This window comes from Diceros bicornis, chromosome 12 (genome assembly GCF_020826845.1).
Source record: "Diceros bicornis minor isolate mBicDic1 chromosome 12, mDicBic1.mat.cur, whole genome shotgun sequence".
Classification (NCBI taxonomy): domain Eukaryota; kingdom Metazoa; phylum Chordata; class Mammalia; order Perissodactyla; family Rhinocerotidae; genus Diceros; species Diceros bicornis.
Genome location: NC_080751.1, coordinates 58,786,037 through 58,811,764, shown reverse-complemented (window position 1 = coordinate 58,811,764; position 25,728 = coordinate 58,786,037). Strand labels below are relative to the sequence as shown.

At 50.4% G+C, this 25,728-nt stretch overlaps 1 protein-coding gene across 1 annotated transcript in view; it reads left to right on the top strand.

Annotated features, from left to right (window-relative positions):
- KLHL29 (kelch like family member 29) overlaps positions 1–25,728 on the top strand; it is a 306,684-nt gene that overhangs the window by 77,817 nt on the left and 203,139 nt on the right. The window contains exon 2 of the mRNA XM_058551720.1: positions 1,958–2,065. The gene's annotated coding sequence lies outside the window, so the exon portion shown is untranslated. The remainder of the gene's footprint in view (positions 1–1,957; positions 2,066–25,728) is intronic.

Genomic DNA, 25,728 nt, shown 5'->3' with positions numbered 1-25,728 from the left:
TGCCGTCTGGCCTGTGCCATATTTGTCTGGCACAGCCTGGAGAGTTGAGCCCTCTGGGTTGAAGAGAAGGGAAGCAGATTAACCTGGCATTGGCCTCTGACAGGTTTGTCTCAAGAGAATGAGAGCTCCTTCTAAAGCTTGGTGGCCAGGATCTTTGGCTCTCAATTAGTTAGTAGGCTTTACAGTGGCCTACAAGGCCCTACACAATCTGGATGCTCACCTCTCTAGCTTAATGTCCTACTAGAACCTCCCTTGTCCAGCCACAGAGGGCTCCTCGCTCAACCAGGGACACAACAGTCACGCTCCCCCTGGGGCATTTGCACTGGCTCCTGCCTCTGCCTCAGACACTCTCCCCCAGATCCTGCACGGCCCGCTCCCTCATCACCCTCATGTGTGCTCAGATGTCCTCTTCTCATGAGCCTTACCCTGACCCCCTCCTTAAGCTGCGCCACAGCCCCCAACACCCATCTTCTGCTCTATTTCTTCTCTAATACGTAGCACTAAATACCTTCTAATATACTATCCAATTTATACTTATTTCTTAAGTTTATTGTTTACTCTCTGTTTCCACCCACTAGACGATGAGCTCTGTTGGGGCAGAAACTTTCTTTTTCTGTTTTGTTCGCTCCTGTATTCCCAGTGCCTGCAACACTGCCTGACATGTCGCAGGCACCCAATACATATTTACTGAATGAATGAATGGATAAATGAATGAATGAGATTCTCAAGGATCTAAATATGGTCCGACCGCTGCCTCACAGACCTCTGTCTTCACCAGCACATATCTACCAAGTATCTTTCCCAGAAATACATCGATCGTTTATTATCACCAGTACTGTCAATACTTTGTGGCCAAAGGAATTGATCCTTCTGTGAGCTTCACAGAGGCTCAGTAGAGGAAATGTACTCACAACTTTGGCTCTGTGTCAAAATTAAATGGTGACCTTGGCTGACTTTGCTTCCCCACAGAGGTTATTTCTTAATCGTAAAGGGAACACTCTATCCTTGGGAAAAATCATATTTTTGCCACCTTCAGCTTTAAAATGGCTATTTGATATGGCTCGTGTGCATCTCTGTCAGAGGCAGCTGGAAATGCGTGGGTTGAGAGGCTCAGAGAAAGACAGTTGTGTTGTCGGAGAGAAGCCCCTTATAAGGTGGATTAGTTTACAATAACTTATTTACCTGTCCAAATCCTTCATATCACATTAAAGCTTTCCCCTGCTCTCTGGGACTCTGGAGGGCTAAGAAGAAAAAGGAAAATCAATTGATAATGATATATTCAGTTTAGAAAAATATATTGATTCCCAGGTAATGACAGGCGTGCGTTTTTGCAGTGGAAGATGCCATTTCCTGTCATGAAGATGGCTTTCACATATATTACATTTGAAAGAGGGAACTAGGAATAGCCCTGCCTCCCCATAATAGATAGCCTCTTTCTACTAGGTATTAAATCTATAGATGTATATTTTTAAATCTCTCCAGGGAATCCATCCTTTGCCTCCTCAAGGTCTTCTTGCCCATTGTCTAAAAGAAGTAATGATTTGTTTTTGTAATTCTAGAGTTTGTGTCCTGTTCTCTTTTCAGCATTGGATTAAAGACTTAAATTTCTTATTTTTCCCCATCTCTGGAGTGTCTTAGTTTGGATCATATGGAAGGAGATGCCATTATTCTCTCTCTTGTTCAATGTTAATGGCTCCACAGTGGGGATTAGGGCTTTGTGTGTTTGGGGATGGAGGAGAGCTATCTCGTGTCTGCCGCTTGGGGTTCTCTGCTGCCCCTGTGGCCCCCCTTTACGGGAGTGCCGTGCCAGAGTTTGGGCACACCTTGTGTGAGATGGTCCACACTCAAAAATCCAAGGCAAGGACAAACTTCCACTTAGGGTGGGGACCATCTAAGATACTGGGATTCCTACGAGATCTTTTTGCAAAAGATGATACCTTTTCCCGTCTCTTTCTAGACTGTCTGGCCTCCCGGTGATGCTCACGCTGTGCTAAGTGTCGGTGGCCATCGAGGTTTTTGCATCCTGGGGACGAATCCCGAGCTTGCCAGAGACGGACAGCGCAAGGTAGGTGTCTGCTCAGCTCACCTAGAAATTAGAAAGGCATCAGAGCTGGGCACAGCCAGCCGTCTTCTCTAACACTGATTTTCTGGGGGAAGTGTGGAAAATGTAGCTGGTCCTCTTGTCCTGTTGATTCGCGAGATTTTTGTCATAGATGTGGGATTACCTGGTGCCCAGAGCCTAGCTCAGCCATCTGGGCCCCAATCCTCCTGGAATCAACCTCCGAGTATTGCCGTCCCTCTTCTTCACTTACCTGGGTCTCGGGTTCCCCAGGAGGTTGGATCTGGGGGTGGCCAGCAGCAAGGTGACCTTTAAGCTCCTCAAAAACTGTAATGCTTCTTTTGTAATTCAACTTTTCTTATTATTAAAATAATATTATTAAATATCATTAAAACAGTATTTGTTCATTGCAAAAATATTTCAAAAGATAGCACCTGAAATTATATAAATTACTTATAATCATAATTTCAGGAAATAACCATTTTAGCATGTCTTGCCAGGCTTTTTTCCTGTGCACATACATCAAGTGTACATGCAAACATGCAGATGCACACACAAATGGGATCACACCATATGTACTGCTCCGTGACATATTTTGATTTCACAATATGTCATAGGTACCTTTTTTATGTCAGTAAATACAAATCTATAGCATTTTTAAAGGCTTCATATCACATGGATATAATAATCTGCACAATTTACTTAACCAGCAGCCTAATGATAGACATTTCTCTCTTATGACATTTTAATTTTGCTCTTTTAATTTTTGATATTTCACTCTTACAAATAGTACCACAACAAACGTTTTTGCATATATATATATATATCTTTGCATAGTCATATGATTATTTCCTTGGGTTAAATATACAGAGGTCTGGCCTGAAATTTTGCTTCAGGATTCTCAAACCTAGATTATGAAGACCAGGCAGCCAGGAGAGTTGGGAGAACATGGCCCACCTTGTCAGGGAAGGAATTTGATGAAAAGAATCTGCAAGCTTGCTTTAACCCCACCCAGCAGGCCAGGAATGTGCCTGCAGAAGCAGGGGAGCCCGGAGCTGGAGTGGCCAACACTCACTCCGTTTACTGTTGCTCAAGGGACAGGGGCTGGGCCTGGAATGAAGGTTGGAGGCTGGGGGTGTGGGCACTGGGATTCGGGACAGTTGAGGCTGAGCTGGCCCAGCCTAGAATGTCCTGGTGGCACTTGAGCCTTTAGAAGTCCATGGGCCAAGCCACCTCTGCATAACACACAGGGCCTGGTGTGGGCGAGCACAGGCCATAGCAGCCCCAGGACGGCTGTGTTCTCAGCAGCATCACGCCCTGGGGCCCTCTGACCAGGAGCCTCGTGGCCTCTGCCTGGGGCCAGCTTGTGGCCTGAACTCCAGCTTCCTTCCACAGCAGGGGCCAGAGCAGCAGACCGACAAGGTTCTGGCCATGCCCAGATTCTTGCTGGTCAGAGAGCTTTCTCTTTGGACTTAGAGACAGTGGGGTTGGGGATGGCCCTCCAGCCCCAGAGCCCTTGCACAGAGAGAAGAAAATGCAGCTCTGGGATCCTGAGTTTCAGATGAGCCATGGTTGTCAGCAGGAAGCAGGAGGAGGCTCCAGGCTGGGCCTGGATCAGCTGCCGAAATGGAAGAAACGTCCACTGTGCATCTGGCCTGCTGCCATCCAGCAGCCCAGTGGGCGGCCAGTGGGGGCAGATGGGTTCCTGACCTTGAGAGCTGGTGGGCTGTTGGCGTACAGCTAATGGCCCCACTGACCGGCCAAACGGCTGTCCTGGTTAGTGGTTCCCAGGTGCCAGGGAATGCTTTGCTTCTGTGACTGTCGGGTCAGAGGAGGGGATTTGGAAAAATAGACAGTTAGGCTTAGATTTGGTGACTGTGGCATTCCAGCTCTTAGACAGGACAGAGGTGGAGTTAAGTGTCTGAGAAAAGATTCAGGAGATACTCTTCACAGAAGTCAGCTTTCCTAGGATATGCCGTCAAGTTTTAGACACTGGGAGTATGGCAAGGGTGAAGGGGATAGAGAACCCAGGAGCAATGGGTTTGATGGCCCTTATTTTGGGGTCTTCTATTCTCTGCCATTGACACAAGGGTGCACAGGGCTCTTATTCATCCTAACCTTCGAGAAGCATGTATTTTAGGATATGGAGGGACCTTGAAGGTGATCTCACTAGGCATACATGATAGGATACACCCTTTGTGGGCTTCACTTCTCTGCGTCCACCAGCCTGCCCTGTGCACCTCAGGATCACCAAATGACCTTCCTGCTCATTTCATGGAGCAACTGAGCCTCTCTCCTGGCCTGGTGGGCTGCATGCCTCCATCTTTCAGGCCACCCCAGCCCCCTTCCTCCTTCTGCCTGGGAATGAGGGCTTTTGTGCTACAAGGTTTTCCTGAGCTTTCCTATCTCTCTAGGATCCCTCTACTCCCTCTGCTTCCGCTGTGCCAGGGGCTTGATTCTCAGGTGGCACCTCTGTCCTAAGGTCCGGACCACTTCTCCAGGTCCTTAGAAGGAGTTGTCTGATTAACATCTCAAACTCAGCCTGGCCAAAACAAAGCCTGCTAATTGCCCTCTCTATGAAGCCTCACCCCTGGCTCCTCCCTTGGCCTTGGTGCAAATCTCTGTCTCCTTTGCCTTGAGCTTCTCCTCTTCCTTCCTGGACCACAGAGCTCCTTGAGGGCAGGGACCGTTCTCTTATCTCCATGTCATGAGATCAGATAAGCTTATTCAGTTCAGAGATCACAGGACTGCAGGACAGAGTGGCCTCACCGGCAGTGTGGTGGACAGGACGCTGGACTGGGAGGCAGGCCATTGGGCTCTAGTCCCAAATCCACCACTAACTCTGGGCAAGCCCCATACAGCATTCTGAGCCTTCGACTTCTCATCTTTAAATTGAAAATAACCCCTGACATTCCCAGCTCCCAGGAGAAGATTGACAGGTTCAGAGGGAGGACAACCCTACCTGGGCCAGCGGTGCTCAGCCCACAGTGCACATTGGAGTCACCTGAAGAGCTTTAAAAATACGGATGCCTGGGTTTTCACCCCTGGATCCTCTAATTTATTTGTTCTCAAGAGGATGGGCATCAGTGTATTTTAAAGCCTTAACCACTACTCTCGACTCTAACATGTTACTAAATTCCTGGATTCTAAGCCATAGAGGAATTAAAATGCAAGTTATGGAGATTTTGCAAAACAAAATTCCTGGATGATATGTAATTTATCTACTCTTTCAGATATTCTAAAACCTACCCCCTTGATCAAGCCATCCGAAAGCCAGGTACCTTGGCTATGTCAGAGTCAACCCTGTTCATCTCACCCCACCCCAAAATGCTTTCACATGAACCCTACAGGCTCTTAGAGGGCCTTTTTTCCTATAGATCACATCAGTGTGCCCACATTTGGGATTTTATGGCAGTTCATGTCTATCTGGTCACTGTGACCGCTTTGCTGGGACCCTTGGGAAATGTGCCTCTGATTTTGGCACGGACATAGTCTTCTCCCAAACCATTGTTATCTATCTCATGTTGAATCATGTTGTAACGGATCAGCTTCTTGTTTGCCTCTTCCAAGTCTAACCAGTGGCTCTCAACCCTGGCTGCATATTAAAACCACCTAGGGAAATTGTTCAAGTTCTGATATCCAGGCTACACAACAGATCACTTAGATCAAAATCTCTAAGGATGGGACCCAGGCCTTGGTATTTTTGTGAAGCTCCCCAAGTAATTCCAATGGGAGGCCAAGATCAGAAGCTCTGCTAGGCCTGGAGGCAAGTCTGTGACCCACCTGTAGCAAACATAAGGGACTTTCTAGATGGGGTTTCATGGGGGCGTCTGCACCAGTTCCTACTGCTCACTTGTTCGCCTCTCTCCTGCTTCTGATTTCTGTTGTCTTACTCATATCTTTATAAGTCACCTTCAGTCCTTTCTGGAACTCAGTGAGGTGAAAACAAACAGAATAGAAAGCTTCCTGCTTTTCTCTGGCTGGGCCCTGGGCACAGGTCCCGCCCTGTCAGACCTCCGAGAAGAGAGGGTAGGAAACCCCCTTCCCCACCCCCAGGCACGTGGTCAGCGCCCTCAGTTCTGGTAATCCCACAGTGGAAATTGCAGCCAGTTCTGCCAAGAGTTCTCCAAGGCCCATGAAGGAGGCTGGGTCAGTTCATAGCATCTGTGTGCTGAGATGGGACTGGGGTAAAGCTGGGGACTGACAGGGATGGCGTCACTATGCCCAAGGCTGCGTCTGTGCCACCCTTGTCCACCCTCCTCTTCTGCTCCACTCTGCCCCATGTGGAACAACACACTGAGATCACCGGCCAAAGGCGGGAGATGCCGGGGGTGGAATCTTTCCCCAATCCTGGATGCAAAGTTGTTCAGGAAGAGCAGACACACAGGGCAGTCCCCCTTAGCTAACAGGGCTGGGGTGGGGCACACACAGCAGTTCGCCCTACCGCTGCAAAACCTCCTTTGGCACCTGGGCTAGAAATAGCTTATCTGCAAACCTCAGAGGTTATTTTTGTGGCCAAATTTGATTTTCCAAGTGACCTGTCTCCTTCCTTACCTTGCACCTGCCGCTGCCGGGAACAGTTTTGAGTTTGTGCCCTACAGGAGGGCATCTGGCCCATTGGGGGTGTGGGGGCAGACACCCAGCCTGCACTCTGCAAGCTTTGCTGTGCACTGTGAGTGCTCAGAGGGATGGGCCTCTCTTTCTAATTTGCACAAAAATGCCGAATACACTAGTAGTGGCCCTGCAGAGTTCTGCTCAGGGAAAGCGCTGTGCATCCATTTGTCCACTGATCATGTGAGGATGCTCCTAAATTTGTGGGCTTCTGTCCCTTATGGATGGTCTCATATATTCACAGGTCACTCAAAAGGACTTTTAAGCTTTTGTCTTCTAATCATAAATTTTCTGTCTCTCAATGTGACAGATAGTGCCAGGAGCTGTAGGAGGAATACCCAGCACATGGTAAAACAAGAGGATGTTTCAACACTCATTCATTCATTCATTCAAGCACTTATTGGCAGCCACACTGTATATTGTTCTAGGTCCAGGATCCAGAGAGGTCAGACACAAGCCTGTCCTCAAGGAGCTGGCAGTCTGGTGGAGAGACCAACAAGTAAACACATTTCTTATAATGAGATGTGATAAATGCAGTGATAGGAGTTTATACAGAGTGCTATGGAAGAACAACTCGTTCACTCAACAAATGTTTCTTGAGCACCTACTATGTGCCAGGCATTGTTCCAGGCCCCAGCAATAGAGCAGTGACCATGTGAGACCAAGTCCCTGACCCAGAGCTCACATTTGCGGGCACTCTCACATGTGAGCATACTCAGCAACTAATGTAGTTTGGCCAAATCCACAGGCTTCCAAGAAAAGGTGACTTCAAGCTGGAAATTGAAGTCTGTATGTGTGTGTGTGTGTGTGTGCAAGGAACATTCTAGGCTACAGGAACAGCTTGTGTGAAGACCTAGAGATATCAAAAGACAGGCGAGCTCAGAGCATACGTGCTAAGGGATACCTAAGAGTTGAGAGATGTGGCTGGAAAGGTAATTGGGTCTCGGCCGTGATGGGCATCAAATGCCATGCTAAGCCTCCCAAGTCTCCCTCTCAGATAATGGAGATATAGCTGAGGGCTCACAGAGCACTGGCCAGAGAGCACTCTCTCAGCCAAGCTCCCCTGCACTCCCTGGCCCCCAAAAAGAGACTCTTTGGCAGCCTCTTGCTCTGGCCAGCCACTGCCCCAACCCCATTTTGTTAGAATGTCTGAGGCTAAGGTCGTATGACTTATTTACTTCCCCCCATGACCTAGTGCATTTAGTTGCAAAGTCTTTTCATGTGATTCCCTCTGCTTGGTCATGGGGGGAACCCTAGGAGGTAGACGGAGAGGGATTATTGTTGCCATTTATTACACCAAGCAGCAGGCTGAGGCTTAGAGAGGGCCAGTGTGTTGCCCAGTCAAGTCAGAGTGGAAGCTAGAGTCCTTGTCTTCTGGTTCCTAACCACGAGGCCCCACCTGCCCCCATGTCAACTGAGACTCCTATATTGAAGCCTAACGAGCTCTGAGCAAGTGTCAGCCATGTGCATGCCTGTCTTCCACAAACGTTTGTTGAGCATCTACCCAGCATTGAATGCCTATCCCCTGGGCCTCAATGTTGTTCCAACCCTCTCCCAGGAAGAAAACTGAAAGAGTCACATCTGAGTTGTCCTTCCTCCCACCAGCCATGACCCAAGAGGCCTAAAGACCACAGGTCAGCCAGACCCAAGCTGTCACCCATCTGCGCCAAGTTGAACAGGGAACAGAATCACCATCACAGGCTGGAGACCACTCTACTCGCTCACTGAGTCCTCTCATCCAGGCCACTCAGAGGCTCATTAATTACAGCTGCCAATATGTATTTTTTGTCTTACTTTTAAGTGAGCTGGACGCTAAAATAATGGGGGAGACTTAAGCCTCATTCACAGAGCCAGAGCTCGCCTGTGTAAGGCAGACACAGCCCAGCAACTCTCAGGAGTCCGCCTTTTGATTTGTAGCAACTTATTTAGATAAAAGCATCTGGTTTGTAAGGTAGCAACAACAAAAAAATCATTAAAAGCATATTTCTGCTTTTACAAAGTAACCTAGTAACAGCGCAGGAGGTAACAATTAACCTGGCCCCCCTTCTCCAGGTACACAGGCAGGTGTTGAACATGGGAAATGAAAGTCAGGACACAGAGAGGGTCTATCCAGGGTCCCTTCTCAGATCAGCGCTCACAGATGTACACGAGGCAGCCCCCTCCAGCCAGCCAGAGAGCCTCGTCCCCCATTAGCACGTGGAGGAGGCATCCTGCCTCTCCATCCCAGAAGAAACAATGTGATTATTTCGCCAGTTCAAGGCTTTCTAAAATGCACTCAGAGTGCTCTGCCATCTTGCACAGGTGGCCAAACGCGCCCCCCATGACCCCCACCCCAACACACACACATACGGACACACACATACTTGCACACACATGCACGGCCTCTGCTCCCATCCAGACAGACCCTTGTGCTCCTAGCTTACCTTGCATGTTTGCATGGCACCTCCAGGCACTTGTCCTGCTAAGCCCAGTCTCCTGGAAGAGCCTCTCCCTCCCCTACCCATCTCCTGGCCAAGTGTTCCTGCACGCTCCATGGGAATTTTCTCTCCTCTGGTTTCCTGAGGCTGTTACTCTCCCTGGCACCCATTTGGTTCTTCTTGGGGCAAATGCAGTCCTTTCACTGTCCAGTGTGCTCAAGGCTCATCCCCAACCATTGTGAGCTCTCTGGGGCCCGGAGCTCTGCACAGCTGAGCACTAATAACCACTGAAAAGGAACTGGTAATAGAAAAAGTCAACTCACGTGGCCTCTAGCTGGGCTCCTGGGTCCCCCAGCCTCTGTGCTTCCCTTCTGTCACGGGACCTGCCACATGGCACCTGGCTGTTTTCTTGTCTGACTTCGGAGACAGCTGGGCGACCCCTGAGGGCAGGGGCTGTGTCTCAGTCACTGGGTCCCTCCCCAAAACTGGGCACAAAGAGGGCTCCCAAACTTTTATGGTACGACTCAGTGGCATTGTGCTTCACTCAGAAGCCCCGCCGTTAACATGCCGGCGGGGAAGGAGGAGGGTCAGCCGTGTCCATCAGAGCAGCTCACAGCTGCCCACCTTAGGTCAGTGAGGGCAGTGCACTGACCCTGCCCTTCCAAGGCCACTGTCCCCTGGGGACACCATGCAGCCCAGGCCAGAGCTCTCCTTTCTGCTGTTCCAGGCAAAGTCCACAGTCCAGGAGGATGATAGGGCTCCCTGGTCCCTGCTAGAAACCAGGGTCTCAATATGTTCAATTTCAGATTCAAGCCACATTTAGCAAGGTGTGTCCCATATTCAAAGGGACCTCACAGCATGCATTCACTCATTCATTCATTCATTCACTCACTCAGGAAACGTTTATAGGAAGCAGCATAGCGTAGTGGTCAGGAGCACAGAGGGTGGAGCCACACTGCGTGGGTCCTAATCCCAGCCCTGTCCCCTGCCAGCTGTGCAATTCCCAGCACGTTACTGAACCTCCCCGTGCCTCAGTTTCTTCATCTAAAAAACAGGAATTATAATCATACCTACTTCATATGGTGGTTGTAAGGACTAAATGAGTTAACGTGATCCAGCGCCTAGAGTGGTGCATGGACATAGTCCTATACAAGGGTTATTATTCTCAGGGGCCGGGACCCCAGCTGAGTCACAGACTTCATTCATACTCTCCTCAGGACCACATGCACCTTCAAGGAAGGTGTGGAGTGCTCACCCCCTGCCCTCCACCATGCCCGTCATCCTGCAGCCTTTGCTTGCTGAATGTGTTCAATCAGCAGGGGACTTCTGCTCCCAGGGAGGTGGCCCTCCTTGGCACACAGGGATCCTGAGCAGCCACGGGGCTGCATCCTTATTCTCCATGGACAGGGCAGAGGATCCCAGGGTCCCTTCTACTCACTTCCAGTGGGGAATCTCCCAGCACTCATCACAGCCTCATTTCATTTCCCCCTACTCCCCTTCACTCCCCAAAGAGGACCTGAACTCCTGCTCAGCCCACAGCTGCCCCAGCAACCCAAATTCAGACAGCGGACGAATGGCCATCAGGGACGCTGGGGCTTGTCCCACCCAGGGCTGCCAGCAGCTGACTTTGGGACCTGGAAGCATGTCCCTGCCCCCTTCAGATCTCAGTTTCTTTATCTGCATCGTGAGGAGGTGGACTCATAATTCATCCCCTGGGGCCCATCAGGCTCTGTCCCTAGGACTGACACTCTGGACGTGGCCACATGGGGGCTTCGGAGACTCCACCACAATTAGCACTGTGGCTTCAGAGGTATGTCAGCATGTCCTTGGGGCATCTGTCATTAACAATTATGAAGTCATTATCTGGTAAATAATTCATAACCCGAGAGATGGGATAAGCTGCCAATAAACAATAATCCATTTAGAACGCAGCCGGGCGAGGGCGAGGGCAGCCGAAGTGTGTCAGCACAGCCCACACTCAGAGCCCTGCGCAAGCTGGCCTCGCCAAAGCCCTCCCGCCCCTCCCCTGACCAAAGGCAGCACCGCTCCCCTGGGCTGAGGCAGGATTTAGTCTCTGGAATAACAACGGCGGGTCCTGAGTGCTGACCAAATGCCAAGGGCTGTGCTAAGCGAGTCACAGGCACTTCCTCCTCCGATCCTCACAACAACCCTGTGGATGTGGGTACTGTTGTTATCCCCCTTACAAAGAGTGAACTGAGGTTCAGAGACTAATTCACTTACCCAAGGTCAGAAAGCGTTGGGTCTGGGATTCAGGTCGGTGTGTCGTGAGAGCTTGACTCCCTTCTACCATGAGCTTTAACCTCTCGCTTGTCTGGCCTTTGTCCCATGTGACCTGTGCCCTCCCAGCTAGTCTGGGAGCCCTGGAGGTCTGTGTTGCCCTCTAGCCTCCCTCGCCATGGGTGGGGCCCCGGGGTGTTTCATAGATGCTGCAGACCCCAGCCTCACCTGGCAGCTGACTAGTTAGTGATATAGTTAGGCTTGTTAGTGGTGTTTGGAGGCCAAACCAAGGGCACTGGGGAGGGGGGCAGAAGGGGGTGTCTTCAGGACACTGTATCTGAGCTGCCCATCTTCTCACAGGCCTGGTGTTCTTCTCCTCATCAGGGGAGACACTGCAGCCTTCTGGCCAGGCTCTCGTGGAGAGCTCCATCCTGGACCAGGTGCTCTTTGCCCGGATGGCATGAACCCGGCCATGTGGGTTGGCCCTTAGGATTGGTTAGCTCTGCTGAGAGCTGCTCCTCTCCTGCCCACACTGTCACTCCTCCACCCCTGTGTCTGCAGGACCATTCAAAAGACCTGCCCAGGGCCGGCCCCATGGCTTAGCGGTTAAGTGCGTGCGCTCCGCTGCTGGCGGCCCGGGTTCGGATCCCGGGCGCGCACTAAGGCACCTCTTCTCCGGCCATGCTGAGGCCGCGTCCCACATACAGCAACTAGAAGGATGTGCAGCTATGACATACAACTATCTACTGGGGCTTTGAGGAATAAAGATAAATAAATAAATAAAAATTTAAAAAAAAAAAAAAAAGACCTGCCCAGAAGCCCCCAGTCTTAGGGGGGACCTGGGGGGTCTCTCTCTCACTGCAAAGAGGCTCCACTCTTGGCTTCTCCTGGACAGGGGCCCATGGGGCCATCATCAGCACCCCCACAGCCAGCGTCCCCAAGACCTGCAGTCAGGAACGGTGTCCGCGACACTTCTCAGGCAACCAGAGCCACCCTGAGCTGGGAGCATCAAGGAACAGGGTGGAGCTGCTGGCGGCTAGGCCCCATTATTGTCACACATCTGGAATGCAGCACAAACCTCTGTGGTCAGGCCGTGTGGTGGAGGAAGCCACAGTGGTTCCCATGCCTACTCATTTCTCAATAACTGTGGTCACCAGTGCGGGGAGAGGCCCCTTTTAGCCTTCTGACCTCTCCTACTGCAGAGAGCAGGGTGGTCAGGACTGGCAGACACAAAGGCCAGGAGAAGGGGTCACCTTGCTGCATTCCAGAACAGCTTGAGACAGCCTGAACCTTCCCATCTCCTCTGAACAGCGTTGCCTTGTGGAGGCGCTGGTCCTGTTCCTATTTGCCAGGCTCCCCCACTGACACACACACCCTGGCCCCTTCCCGTACTCCTTTGCTTCCAGAAATAGGGGAAGATTTCACCCCCGGGCATCTCCCGCCTTTGGCCAGTGATCTCAGTGTGTTGTTCAGCATGGGGCAGAGTCGAGCAGACGAGGAGGGTGGACAGGGGTGGCACAGACGCAGCCCTGGGCATAGTGACGCCATCCCTGTCAGTCCCCAGCTTTACCCCAGTCCCATCTCAGCACACAGATGCTACAAACTGACCCAGCCTCTTTCGTGGGCCTTGGAGATCTCTTGGCAGAGCTGGCTGCAATCTCCACTGTGGGATTACCAGAACTGAGTGCGCTGACCACGCACCTGGGAGCAGGGAATGGGGTTTCCAACCCTCTCTCCTCAGAGGCCTGACAGGGCGGGACCTGTGCCCAGGGCCCAGCCAGAGGAAAGTAGGAAGCTTTCTATTCTGTTTGTTTTCACCTCACCGAGTTCCAGAAAGGATTGAAGGTGACTTACAACGTAAATTAGAAGCAAGAGAGAGACAGACAAGTGTGCAGCAGGAACTGGCACGGGAGCTGCTGCCTCCATGAAGCCCCATCTAGAAAGCCCCATACATTTGCTACAGGTGGGTCACAGACTTGCCTCCAGGCTTGGCAGAGCTTCTGACCTTGGCCTCCCACTGGAATTGCCTGGGGCTTCTGGTGACTAATGGGAGACAACCCACCTCTTGCTTACCCCAAAAGAGTGGGGCACATACCCCTGTGTTTGGGGCTTTGTTCTGTGGAGCTCATACATCCTGTCACTCTGGCAGCTCCAAGCTGAGACCTCGCTGTGCTGCTCCAGGGAGGAGGGGAAACTTCCAGGCCGGCTCCCCCAGCCCTCAGGACAGGACTTTCCGTGCCTGGTTGTGGATAGATTGACAGAAAACAAAACTATCATTTAGGGAAGTGATGGGGAGTTTTCATCCCTGGCAGTCAAAGGAGACAGAGAAACTGGCTTTTGTCCCGAGGCAGAGAGCATGGCATTTCCTTGAGCTATAACAGAAAGTACACCATCCGATAGCCCTCAAGAAACGATGCTCTATTACGCATGTGTTCACGTGTCGTTTGTCCTCCTGTTCTCAGTGAGGTCGTGCTGCAGGGCTGCTGAGTTATGCGCTGCGGAGGAGGAGCTGGAGACCTGCTAGGCCTTCCTTCTCCTCCTTCTGCAGTAAGCCCTGGGGATGGATCGACCCTGACACTAAAGCCTGCTCCCGGAGATCTCCAGGGAAGGAAATTCCATCAGCTCCCAGAGTCCCCACTCCGGTGGCTCCTGCAGGCTTTTCTTCTATCTGACCTAAATCTCCCTTGCTGCAATTTAAGCCCATTTTCTCTCGTTTTGTTGTGAGTGGAAATGGAGAACAGCTAGTCCCCCAGCTGCCTCCCTTTACGAGGCAGGGTAAGTCAGAAGTCCTCTGTACCTCCTGCCACACGGAAGCGCTCAGAAACCTGCCCTGCTGAATCCCTCCGTCTAAAGCCTCCGATGGAACAGCTTTCACACTAATGCATATGAGAGGCTCCATCCCAGGGGCCGTGGTGGTGGTGGCAGAACCCCTCCTGCGGGTGCAACACTGAGGTGGCCTCTGGGGATGTTGAGGTGAATGGGGCTTGGACCCTGCTGGGGGGAGATGAGGGTGTGAATGGATGGGCACCACACAGTGATAAGTGCGAGGATGGAATCTGGCCAGGGAGCTGAGGGAGCTTCCAGCAGGAGGTGTCACCTATGTTAAGTCCTGAAGGAGGGAGGGAGTTGGCCAGGGGGAAAAAAAGGACAGACTTTTAGGCCAATACTAGGAAGATTCTCACCCACTCCTGGTCCCATGTTTGGGTTTGAAAAAATAGTTCCCTTAGTTATAGCCCCGTTTACTCCATTGTTTAGTGAAGTTTCTCCAGCCTGTCTCAGCTGATGGTAAATCAGGAGTTCCACATCCTCACACATTCATTCACTTATTTGTATAATTAGGGGGAATCTGCCAGGGGTCAGGGCATATATGCAGCACACCTGTTCTGTGAGGGTTCTTTTGGCCTCTTGATCTCCTGGACCACTAGCTTTCTGTCTTATTTTTGTGCCTTTTTACTTCTGGGAACAAATAAGCCCCACTTGCTTCTGCTAAACAGTAGCTGTTTTGTAGGCCATTGAAGCCAGTTCCTGGAAGAGATGGATTCGTGGTTAAAAAAAAAAAATTAAATTAAAAATTTGATTGGAAAGCAGTAGATCGCAGCTAAGTTCTGAGTTTAAAAAGCAATGACACTGAGTGTCCCTGACAGCACTCAGGCAGAGCACAGTGAAGGCAAGAGAAGAATTTTTATTTTTCGTAGGCTAGTGGAATTAAAACCTTCCTACTCTGTAGGATAAATGGAGAGAAACTAAATCCCTTTTTCCTACGCAGTTATCTAATTGTAATCCTGAGATGTGAGCAAGGTCATTGACTTTTTTTTTCCGTTGCTTGGTCAAAAGCCCCCTACTAACTACTTGGCTTCAATACAAAGGGGCCAAAAAAATGCATTGATTGAATTTAAATAATGGAATTGCCATTAATATCTTCCATAAAAGATGATTGATTCTGACTTGGATTTACGGGAAGTTGGGGCTTATTAAAGTAAACAGAGTGACAGTTATTCAATATTAATGCTGGTTTATGCACCCCCCTCCTCAGAACTGGTGAAATGGGTGGGATCCCAGCCTAAACCGCCTTCCCCCATGCCAGCGGCTGGGTCTTGGGGACCTCCGGAGGGTGGGGAGGGCAGTTACCAGCTGTGCCAGTCCAGGAAGCCAGGCTGCCCCCTACCCCTCCTTCCTTCACATTAAATCCTAGTGTGAAAATTACTACCCTTTTTTGTCGAGAGGCTGTGGGTGCTCCAGCCCCAGGAAGACCAGTAGCTTTCACCTCTGCTCTGTGGAAGCCCACTACCCCTAATAGGACTGAGGACCCCTGATGGCCCAGAGAGTCTCTCCCTCTCCCTGCACCCCTTCAGAGCCCCCACCCATCTATGGGCATGCTCAAAGCCCCTCAGCAGGTGGGCGGGTGTCTGAGCCAACTGCAGCCTCCTGCTCTTCTCACGGCCCGCCGCTCGGATGAACGGACCTTGCACGCAGGGACATGTGGGCTGGCGCTTTCAGAAAGAGTTTCTCCAGTGACTTTACTCCTGCCAAAGGTGGAGGTGAGGCCTGGATCCTGCAGGGAAGTGGTGGACTCGGGCTCTTCATAGGAAAGACCGGTGGAGGGGATGTCAGTCAGTCACGGTGCTGATAGCTCCCACTGGTGCCAGCGTCCACCCAGCGGGGCCATCAGCTCCGCTCCTAATCCTCTCACTCCCGGGTAGCTGCCTCTTTCATCCCCATCCAAGCAGTTTGAGACCTTTATCACTGTCTCCCAGCCCTCAAGATGTTATTGATCTCCTGTCCCTCGGCTATAGACTGGCACTCTCAGACCTGTCCCCAGGGTCTACACAGCATGTGCCCCTGCCCCTCCCCAGGATGCCCCTCAGGTGCACAAGACCTCACAGGGCTCTCATCTTTCCTCCGGCCTGCTCCTCTTTCCACGCTCCCCACCTTCGGGAATGGCCACAGCATCTTCCCAGTACCCAAGAAACGGGGGAGTGTCCCAGCCCTCTCCTCCCTCACTCTCCCCTCGGTACCTCAGGCTCTCAGCTCTGTCTCCTAACCTCTCTCCCACCATCCTTCCCCTCCATCTCCACTGCTGTTGACTTGCTTCAGCAGATGCTCACCAGTTCTTTCCTGAAAGAACTCCCTGCCTCATTCCTTTCCCTGCCTCCCTCTTTGCCCCCTTCCATAAAAGTTCACCCTGCACACTGGCCTCCACAGTGATCTCTCTCGGGTGCACATCATACCGCCCATCTGTAGGATAAAGTCCTATAGGATAAAGTCCAGACATCAGCATTCCCCTGTACTGATAGCACCACCCACAACCACACTCTGGTACTTTACACCACAGTGCCCTTTCCGTGCTGTTTCCTCCACCTGGAATGCCGTTCCCATCACCCTCTCTGGACTTGCACACCTAGGCCTCCTCTCAAGGCAGCATCAGCCATTCCCTCCTTTGTGCTCCCATGCATGCTGTTCGTACCTTTAGTGCAGGAAAGGAAATGAACCTTTGAGGGCCTTCTGTATCAGCCATGTTTAGGGCTGCCTGCCTTGCCCACACCACCTGCTGGAAACATCTGTGTCACCCACAACCCCTGCTGCTGAGAGCAGGTCATGTGACCCCACCCCTCCAGCCTCAGTTTCCTGGACTAGGGGCAGATTCCTGACTTCAAGGATGCCCTTCCATTGGCTGGCCAGCAACATAGGACTGATTGCTCCTGACTTTAAAAAATTAGCTAGACCATAGGATCTCTCTCCTCTGGAATGGAAACTAAGGGAACCAGAGACAGTTCCATTTGGGGTAGGGTACTTAAGCCGAATGGTAATACAGATGCAAGACAAGAGCAATTATTCTGGGACTCTGTACAAAACAATGTCAAGTCTCAAGGCAGCAATTGGAAAGGAAAGGAAAAGGAGGAGGATGTCCCAGGAGAAGGAGAATCTTGAGCAAGAGACAGAGCTCATCGCTGCTGGTTCCTGAAGCTCTTCTTGTTTCTGCCCGTCTGCTGGCTTCCCCTGAAACCTTACCATAGTCTCAATGTTCCTCCTTCACCATGAGCTGGTGTGGGGGGGTGCTCTTTAGTGAAACCAAAGAACCCTAACTAGAATAACTACTTTTGAGTGCCTTGCAGTAATCCTGCCAAGTAGAAATTATTATTGCCGTTTTTACAGATGAGTCAGTTGAGGCTCAAAGAATATTAGCTACCATGCTCGAGTTCACAGGGTAAGGAAGCAATAGAGCCGAGATGCGGGCCAGTCTTTCTCACTTACTGCCAGTGCTCCTTTCTCAGCCCTTGCTGCCTCCATGTTGCATCCCATTGGCTGTGTTCACTGTCCCTCGTCTCCCACCTGGGGCTCCAAGCTGCTCAAAGACAGTGGCTGCGTCTCGTTCACCCTTGTGCCCCTATTGCCCACCACGGATTCTGGCAAGATGCAGGCATCAGGTGTCTGATGGTTATAATTTAATTTCCATGCAGCCTGGAGAAAAAAGCATTGGACTCTGAGCCCAAAAGCCAAAATTCAAGTCCTGCCTCTCTCCATTATGGTTGTATGACTTTGAGCAGACCACTTTAATCTCTCCCTCACTGGCAGCAATGGAAGTAGTCTAAGATGTAATAGGCAGTTGGACGAGATGATTTCTGAGGTCCTTTCCTCTAAAATCTCACGGCTGTGTCATCTCTGCCCTGCCTACCTCACAGGAATGACGTAAAGTAGAACTCTCCACACGCCTGGCCGTGTGTCTGCCCCAATCTGTTCTTGCAGATAGTGCAGCCCCTTCCCCCTGGCCGTGTTGGCTCAGCACAGCTCCCCGGAGGCCCCCCGCCAGGGCCTTTTCTTTCATCGCTTGCTGTTTAAGAGGGATTTGTGCTGTGGCCAGGCAGGCCACGATTTTCATGCTCCCCTGATAGCAGCTTTATCTAATGAGGATGAGATGCTTACACATATTTTCATTCTTCAAAAAAAAATTGGCTATTAATTTGTCAGAATTATTCATATTTTACTGATGATATTTTCCATGTATCTAATCAGGGAGCTCATGAATAGAAATGAAACTATTTAAATACAGAGATGGTGTACATTGTAAGATCTTGTTTTCTCATGCTGTTTCATAATGCAGTGAATACATTTATTTCTTCTAAAAACAGGTTTTGCAACCATCAAAAACAATTTTTGAAATCTTTGATCCAATATGACTCTATTCAAATATGCTAAATTGGTGTGAATGGCGTGTGTGTATGTGTTTGCACATGTGTGTGTCTGTCTGTGTGGTCACTTGAAGCATGTCCATTGTTTTCTGGTCTTCTCCATAGGGACAGGAGACTGTTTCCAGTGAGAAAAGTGGAAAACACGTTTGGATCAAATCTTTAGGATGGATGGATGGCAAACTGAAAGTACAAATTGAAATTGGGCTGAATAATATTTGAGATAATTATTTGTACAATGTAGACTTTTAAGCTGCTCAAAATTCCAGCAGCACTTACCTACATTGAAAGAGGCTTAAAATCATTAAACAAAGCCAGATATTAAATATACTACTGCTATCTCTCGAAACATTAGCAAGTAATGTAAAACACATGGCATCTACTCAATGGAAAATCTGAGAATACAAATTATAATAGTTGTCTTATAAGACCTCTGGGAAGCTTGAACTAAATTGCTTAATTCCATTAATAACAAACTATTACTCTAGCTATTAAAGTAACATAAGGTAATAGAGATCATGTCGAGAGATTGCACTGAGGCTCTTTCTTCACCTAGCACAAATTTATTCAGGGGCATTGATAGATTTTAATTGACTATGGCAACTGAATAGCAACAAAGGAAATTGAATGTCTTTTGAAAAGCTCCACATTTTGTAGAAGCAAATAGCAACACCAAAATGAGGGTTTGGGGGAGCTGGGAGAGGCGGGAAGGACGTTGGGCAGCATCTGCACCAGCAGCTCCTCCATAGAAATGCTTTCCTGTGACCTTAACAAAAAGCTTCTTGGGAACAGGCACGCCACAGGCCCAAGGATCTTTTTCAGCTCGTGCAGTCCAAATTGAAACGAAACCAATCCAGGCTGCTGTAAAGGCACGTGCTTTGTCATGCATATCCATGGGGCATGCTTCCAAGATATAAGACTGGAGGGACCTTCGTGCGGGCTGCTGAGTCCTCTCCAGAAAGTTGTGAGAACAGGGTTTGTTTCAGCCTGAGGGCCTGGCAATGGTGTAATAACCCCTTATCTTGGCCTGGCAGTGGTGTGAGTGGCCCCTCATCCTGGCCTGGCAATGGTGTAATAACCCCTTATCTTGGCCTGGCAGTGGTGTGAGTGGCCCCTCATCCTGGCCTGGCAATGGTGTGAGTGACCCCTCATCCTGGCCTGACAGTGGTGTGAGTGACCCCTCATCCTGGCCTGGCAATGGCGTGAGTGAACCCTCATCCTGGCCTGGAAGTTGTGTGAGTGACACCTCATCCTGGCCTGGCAATGGCGTGAGTGGCCCCTCGTCCTGGCCTGGTAATGGCATGAATGACCCCTCATCCTGGCCTGGCAGTGGTGTGAGTGACCCCCTCATCCTGGCCTGGCAATGGTGTGAATGACCCCTCATCCTGACCTGGAAGTGGTGTGAGTGACCCTTCAACCTGGCCTAGCAATGGCGTGAGTGAACCCTCACCTTGGTCTGGCAATGGCATGAATGACCCCTCATCCTGACCTGGAAGTGGTGTGAATGGCCCCTTATGCTGGCCTCGCAATGGTGTGAGTGACCCCTCTCCATGGCTCTGAAGCTGAGGATCACTACAGTCTCTCTCAGCTCCCATCTAGTCCAGAATGGATTCTGGTGGCCTGTCACCTCCTTTTCTCATCCATTTTTTGGTCCTCTGTCCACTACCCATGGTCCTTCTGTCTTCTTTCCACACCCCGTTGCCTCAGGGTATCTGTCCTGTATCTCACACAAGCCTTGCTTCGTATGAAGTCAGTTTTTATATTAGTCTGCTTGAGCTGCCATAACAAAATACCATAGCTGTGTCGCTTAAACATGGAAACTTTGTTTCTCACAGTTCTGGAGGACAGAAGTCCAAGGTCAGAGTGCCAGCATAGTCAGGTTCTGGTGAGGGCTCTCTTCCTGGCTTGCAGACAGCCACCTTCTTGCTGTGCTTTCAAATGGCAGAGAGAAGGAGAGAGAGCTTTCTCTGGTGTCTCTTCTTATAAGGACGCTAATCCTATTGGATTGAGGCCCCACCCTTATGACCTCGTTTAACCTTAATTACTTCCATAAAGGCTCAGTCTGCAAATCCAGTCACATTCAGGGTGAGGCCTTCAACATGTGAATTTGAGGAGGACTTTGTGAATTTAAGGAGGAACACGTGAATTTATGTTCAGTCTGTAGCATCTCATCTTATTGGCTCATCTCTCCTCCCCCGCCCACCCGAGTACCTGGGGCTTTAGTGTGGCCTCAGCTCCTCTGCTTGAAGGAAAACCCATTTTTCAAGGAATCTATACCAACATGTGACAGGAAGCTGGAAGCATCCCTGTGGTGACATTCTGGAAAGTGGAAGGACCCCCCCCCCAGGCAGCGGAGGAGGTGGCAGGGTAGTCACAGGGCACCCCCCCCCCCAGTCACCACCATACTATGCTCATTGGTGGGCTGGATCAGGATCATTGTGCCACTCAGCCCCAGGGCACATGGTGATGTTGCTGCAGAGGTGTTTGAAGTTGGTGACTCCTGATATCTGGGCTTTCCCCTGGTTTTTGTGTATATCCTGACCACCATCATCTCACTTCAAGCTGTAGGATACTCCTTATCTTCTGCCAGGGTGGCAGTGAATGTAGCATTCAACTCTGCTGTGTCCACTGGGATCAGGAACATTCTCTCTCCCACTGCCCGTTGGTCCCAGCTTTTTTCCAGGACATCACAGAGGAACTTTGGAGGGCTGGCCTGCACCACACAGCATCCGCTCTGTGCCCACAGCCCCAGCGAGGGTCTTGGCCCTTCTGGAGTCCTGTCAGAGCCAGGCTGCGGGTGTGACACCCAGGCTCTGGCTCATGGCTGTGGACGCCTGCCTCGCTGGCGCTGGGAGATTCTAGTCCCGCCGCGGCTGCAGCACACGCATGTGTTTGAAAACCTCCTTGGCAGGCAGGACCTCCTAATTTTTTCCACTTCTTGTGATTAGCGTTGCAGACTAATCCTAGCACCAGACTCAACACCAGCTGTTCTTCCCCTACTGCTTGTTTTTACTTATAAACCAAATCCTGGAGCGGCTGCCACATCGGCTGGCCCCGCTCCTCCCTCAGCCTGAGCTGCGGCTGGTCACCTACAGCATGACCTCAGGTGAGTTATCTTTCCACCAGGCTGCCTGTGTCCTTCACACCACCTGGGCAGCACTGCCCAATCTCAGAGGGCTAGCCAGGGGCACACTCAATTCCAAGAGGCCTTCGGCTTACCTGCTGAGACAGTGTGATAGCAGTGGTTCCTAGAACCAGACTGATCTTAGAAATTTAATTTTGCATCGGAGACATCAGACATCCCAGATACCACATGCAATTTTTGATATAATAAGATACATTCAAAATAATACATGCAACATTTAGATAAGTTTTATAACTTAACAATAAAATGAACACACAGGATCCCACCTCTGAACTTAAGAACTAGAATCTTGCCAGACTATTGAAATTACCTGTTTTCTTGCTCAATTCTTGCAAACACTCCTTAAACTTGGAAAGAAGTCTGCAGGAAGAGCACTGGCCTTCGCACCTCTCTCCTCCTGCCCCCACCTTGCTGCCCTCTGGAGGATAAGGACCCCCCAGGGGGGGCCCCAGGTTGCAGCAGCAGCACCATCTCCACCCTTCGGTGGGGGCCTGGCCAGAAAGCAAAGCCTCGATGGCCGCCAGCCCAGCGGGAGTGGCCAGAGCTCCCCTCTGGAGTCCAGGGAGGGTGACAAGACAGGAGATGGCTCTGCTATGCGAATGTCTCTGGCGTCTCTCCTTCTTCCCGTGACTTGCATGGCAGTGCTTGGGGGAAGGTTATTTACAGCATGCAGACACAGGAGCTCAGACTTCTGCATCCTTAGATGCCAGCAATTTGCATTTCTATGAGAGTTTCTCACATACCTGGAAGGCCCTAAAAACAAATCAGGGAGTGTGTCATATGGGACATTTGCCCTCCAAACACTCCAACGTCAAGAAGAATTGTGATTGTCAGAAATATCATATTTCTGTCGAAAGCACATGAAATCAGCTCTGTAAATGGGGAAACATAAGTCACGGTTATATTTGTTCTGCCACGGTATAAGAATCACGAGTTTCTCATAGGGTAGGAAACAAAACAAAACAGAACTATGAGCCCTTTTAGAATGACTTAATGTCCAATCATAGACACCTCTGCCCGGCCACGCTGTTTCTCTTGGTACGAAATTTCTGACTCCCTTCAGCCCTTACGTATTCTGGGCATGTTGGTTTCTTTCTTGGCAATTAGAATTTACTTGAAAACAGGATGGAAGTAAATCACTCTTTTTTCCTCCCTGGCAATGTCTCCATGTTTTTGCCTCTCCGGCGGCTGCTGTCCATTTGATTCTCTCTCCTTCCTATTTTCTCTCCATTACTCCTTCCCTCACATGGTTCAGAATTTCTGAACCAGAGGACCACGCAAGGGAGCTGATGGTTTCCTGGAGTAGAGCAGTACTCAGTACCTCAGGTAGGCTCCCCATATCCTATCCCCACCCTTGAAAACATTTTAGTTACACAGGCCTGTGAGGGGGACAGTGCGACAATCACTCAGCCAGGATGAGCAGAGGTGGCAGAAATAGACCTGAGCTCACCTCTGCCCACAGAGATAGGGCCAGGCCGGAAGGTACTGGAGGGATCTCAGAGAAGGGAAAGAAAGGGCTACAGGAGTCAGGGAAGGTTCATTGGCTCCCGGGCATCTTCCACTGGATCCTATGCAGTGTAGCCTAGAGATCCACGGAGAAGAGCAAAAATGCCAGTGCGGAGGAGAGAGTGTGGACTGAGGCTGGTGTGTGTGTGCATGTGACATGAGGCGAGCACTGAGCTGAGAGCTTGACTGTGGTCAGGAGTAGGGGCCTGGGGGCATTTCCTCAGCACTGAAGTCCAGGGAAACCAGCCACATGGATGCCGTTCTGAAGAATAAACCTGTGTCACGTGAGCATTGAGTAGAGAATGTTCAGGGGGGCAAAGATTGGTCTCAGATTGCAGGAAGGGTTGACTCAGGATTTCAGGCCAGGATCCGAGGATGCTCTATACTGGCAGTGAAAGGAAGATCCTGTGAGCTCTCAAACTCAAATACTGGGCAAGATAGATTTTTTTTTTAATGTAAAAGTCAGGAAAGCAGGCCAGGATTTCCTGACAATCAGGAAGTCTGGGATTTGCCAGCAGCAAATCGCCTTTCTCTGAAATCCCCGTGTAGACTCCAGTCTTCCATCTCTACCTTGGCCTCGTGCCAAGTCGGCTGGGTCTGGGGTGCCAGCAAGGTGCCCTGACGCCCAGGTGGATGTGGCCAATCAGAACAGATGCCCCGCGAGGCAGGAGACTGCCACCTGGGGCCTCACCCTGCTCTGCCAAGGCCTTTGGCAGAGGGAAGCCCCTATGGCTGGGGTCAGGAAGGGTTGGAGAAGGAGAGCAAGCGCACTGGAAGAATGTGGACCTGCTGTAGCCAACACCCAGCCACACCACTGCTTTCTTGACGCCTCCATTAGGAATTCAGAAAGGTCAGGGACTTCTTAAAACAGCACCATCCATAGCCCAGAACTTTCTGCAGTCATGAAGATATTCTGTGCGATGCTGTCAAGTGCTATTGAGTACGTAGAATGTGGTTCACGTGACGGGGGAACTGAAGTTTTAATTCTATTCAAGTTAAATTAATTTTAATTGAAATAGCCACGTTAGCTAGTAGCCACAGTATTAGCAGTATGACCCTAGAAGGCCTGAAGCAGAGCCTGGATGAGGCTGCACGTGCCTCCCAAGACTCCAGAAGATCTTTCATTTTGTCCCTTTCTATGCCTCAAAGTGGCAGAGCAAACAGCTCTCAGAGAGAAATTATCCTGAAAATCAGAATGGGCTGAACGCTTACCGAGTCCCTGCGACCGAGCACGTTTCCTTCAGGTCAGAAGATTGCGTCAGGCACCGGAGAAGATCCCACCAGGTTTCCCCAAAGCCCTTTTCTCTCTTGCTGCATCAAGTTTCCTCTGCTCCAGATGCCTGAGGAAATGGGTTTGCAAGGCTTTATTATTTTTGGATTTGGGGGCATATTCACCAAAGCCGTACGTGGGTTCCCACTTTCCATTTGATTTCTGGCTGCTCGAGGCTCCCTCCTGCCCAGGGTGGTAGGCTTTTCCGTAGACCAGACAGTGGCATGGTTCAGAGTTGCCCCCACCCCTCCCTTCTTTAGGGTAATTGGAGAGTGAATCAAGGGGCTGGCTGCCACCACTTACAGGAAATGAGCAGATGGGGGCAATTTAATAAACATTCCACCGAAAATGCCTGGCTTCTTCTGGTGTAAGTTAGGAATGGCCAGATAGATATTTATTTTCTTGCTCCAGAACCATCAGGCCCAAGCAGTGGCTGGATTTTGGTGGTTTGGTGAAGTGCCCTGGCTCTGGGATGACTGACGGAGTGATCAGAAACCGGCCTGATTTCGGCAATTGCGCTTCTTGGAGTTGGGCAATGATACCAAGGAGAAAAGGGACTGTGGGAACAAGTCAGAACCAGGGACGAGGACGAGGAGAAACAGATCTTCAGCCCTTTGGGGAGGTGGAGGCAGCACCTGCTCTGTCCTGCCCCCACCAGCCCCCGAGGAAGTAAATCTTGCAGGGGTTGGGGTGGGGAAGGGGATTAGGACTTGGAGATCCAGAATCTTCCAGACCCCTGGTGTGGTCTCTGGAAATAATGGAGGAGTGAGCGATCTCATTGTGTTTATGATAATCTTTCTCCCTGGACTGCTTAGGATTCTAAAACCTTAATCTTGGAGTCTCATTCTCTAGAAATAGAGCCCTTGTCCACTGGCTGAGAAGGGTGGGAAGAGATCACTAGAGGTGTTTGCTTTTCTAGGGTAGAAGGCTTAATGGTTTATTTAAGTACATTTGCTTTGGTTTTATCATTGTGAGAGTAATTAATTTGTATGGGACTCCCCTTAAATGCACAAATATGTATTGGTGCTAACTGTATGGCAGGCCCTATGCTGTCCCCCAGCAAAGGAACAGTGAATGAGGTCATCTCTGCCCTAAAGGTCTGGGAGGAAAGAGCAGGATATTCAGGCAGTGTTCACAAGGAAAAACACAGAGCAGTGTGGTCACGTCAGACACATATGCAGAAGGCAGCAAGTCCAAGAGGGCTTCATGGAAGAGGGAGAAACTTGAGCTGGGCCTTGAGATGAGTAGCAGACTTCTGATGTCTGGAAAGAGTGCAAGGAGCTCTTCAATAGTTGGAA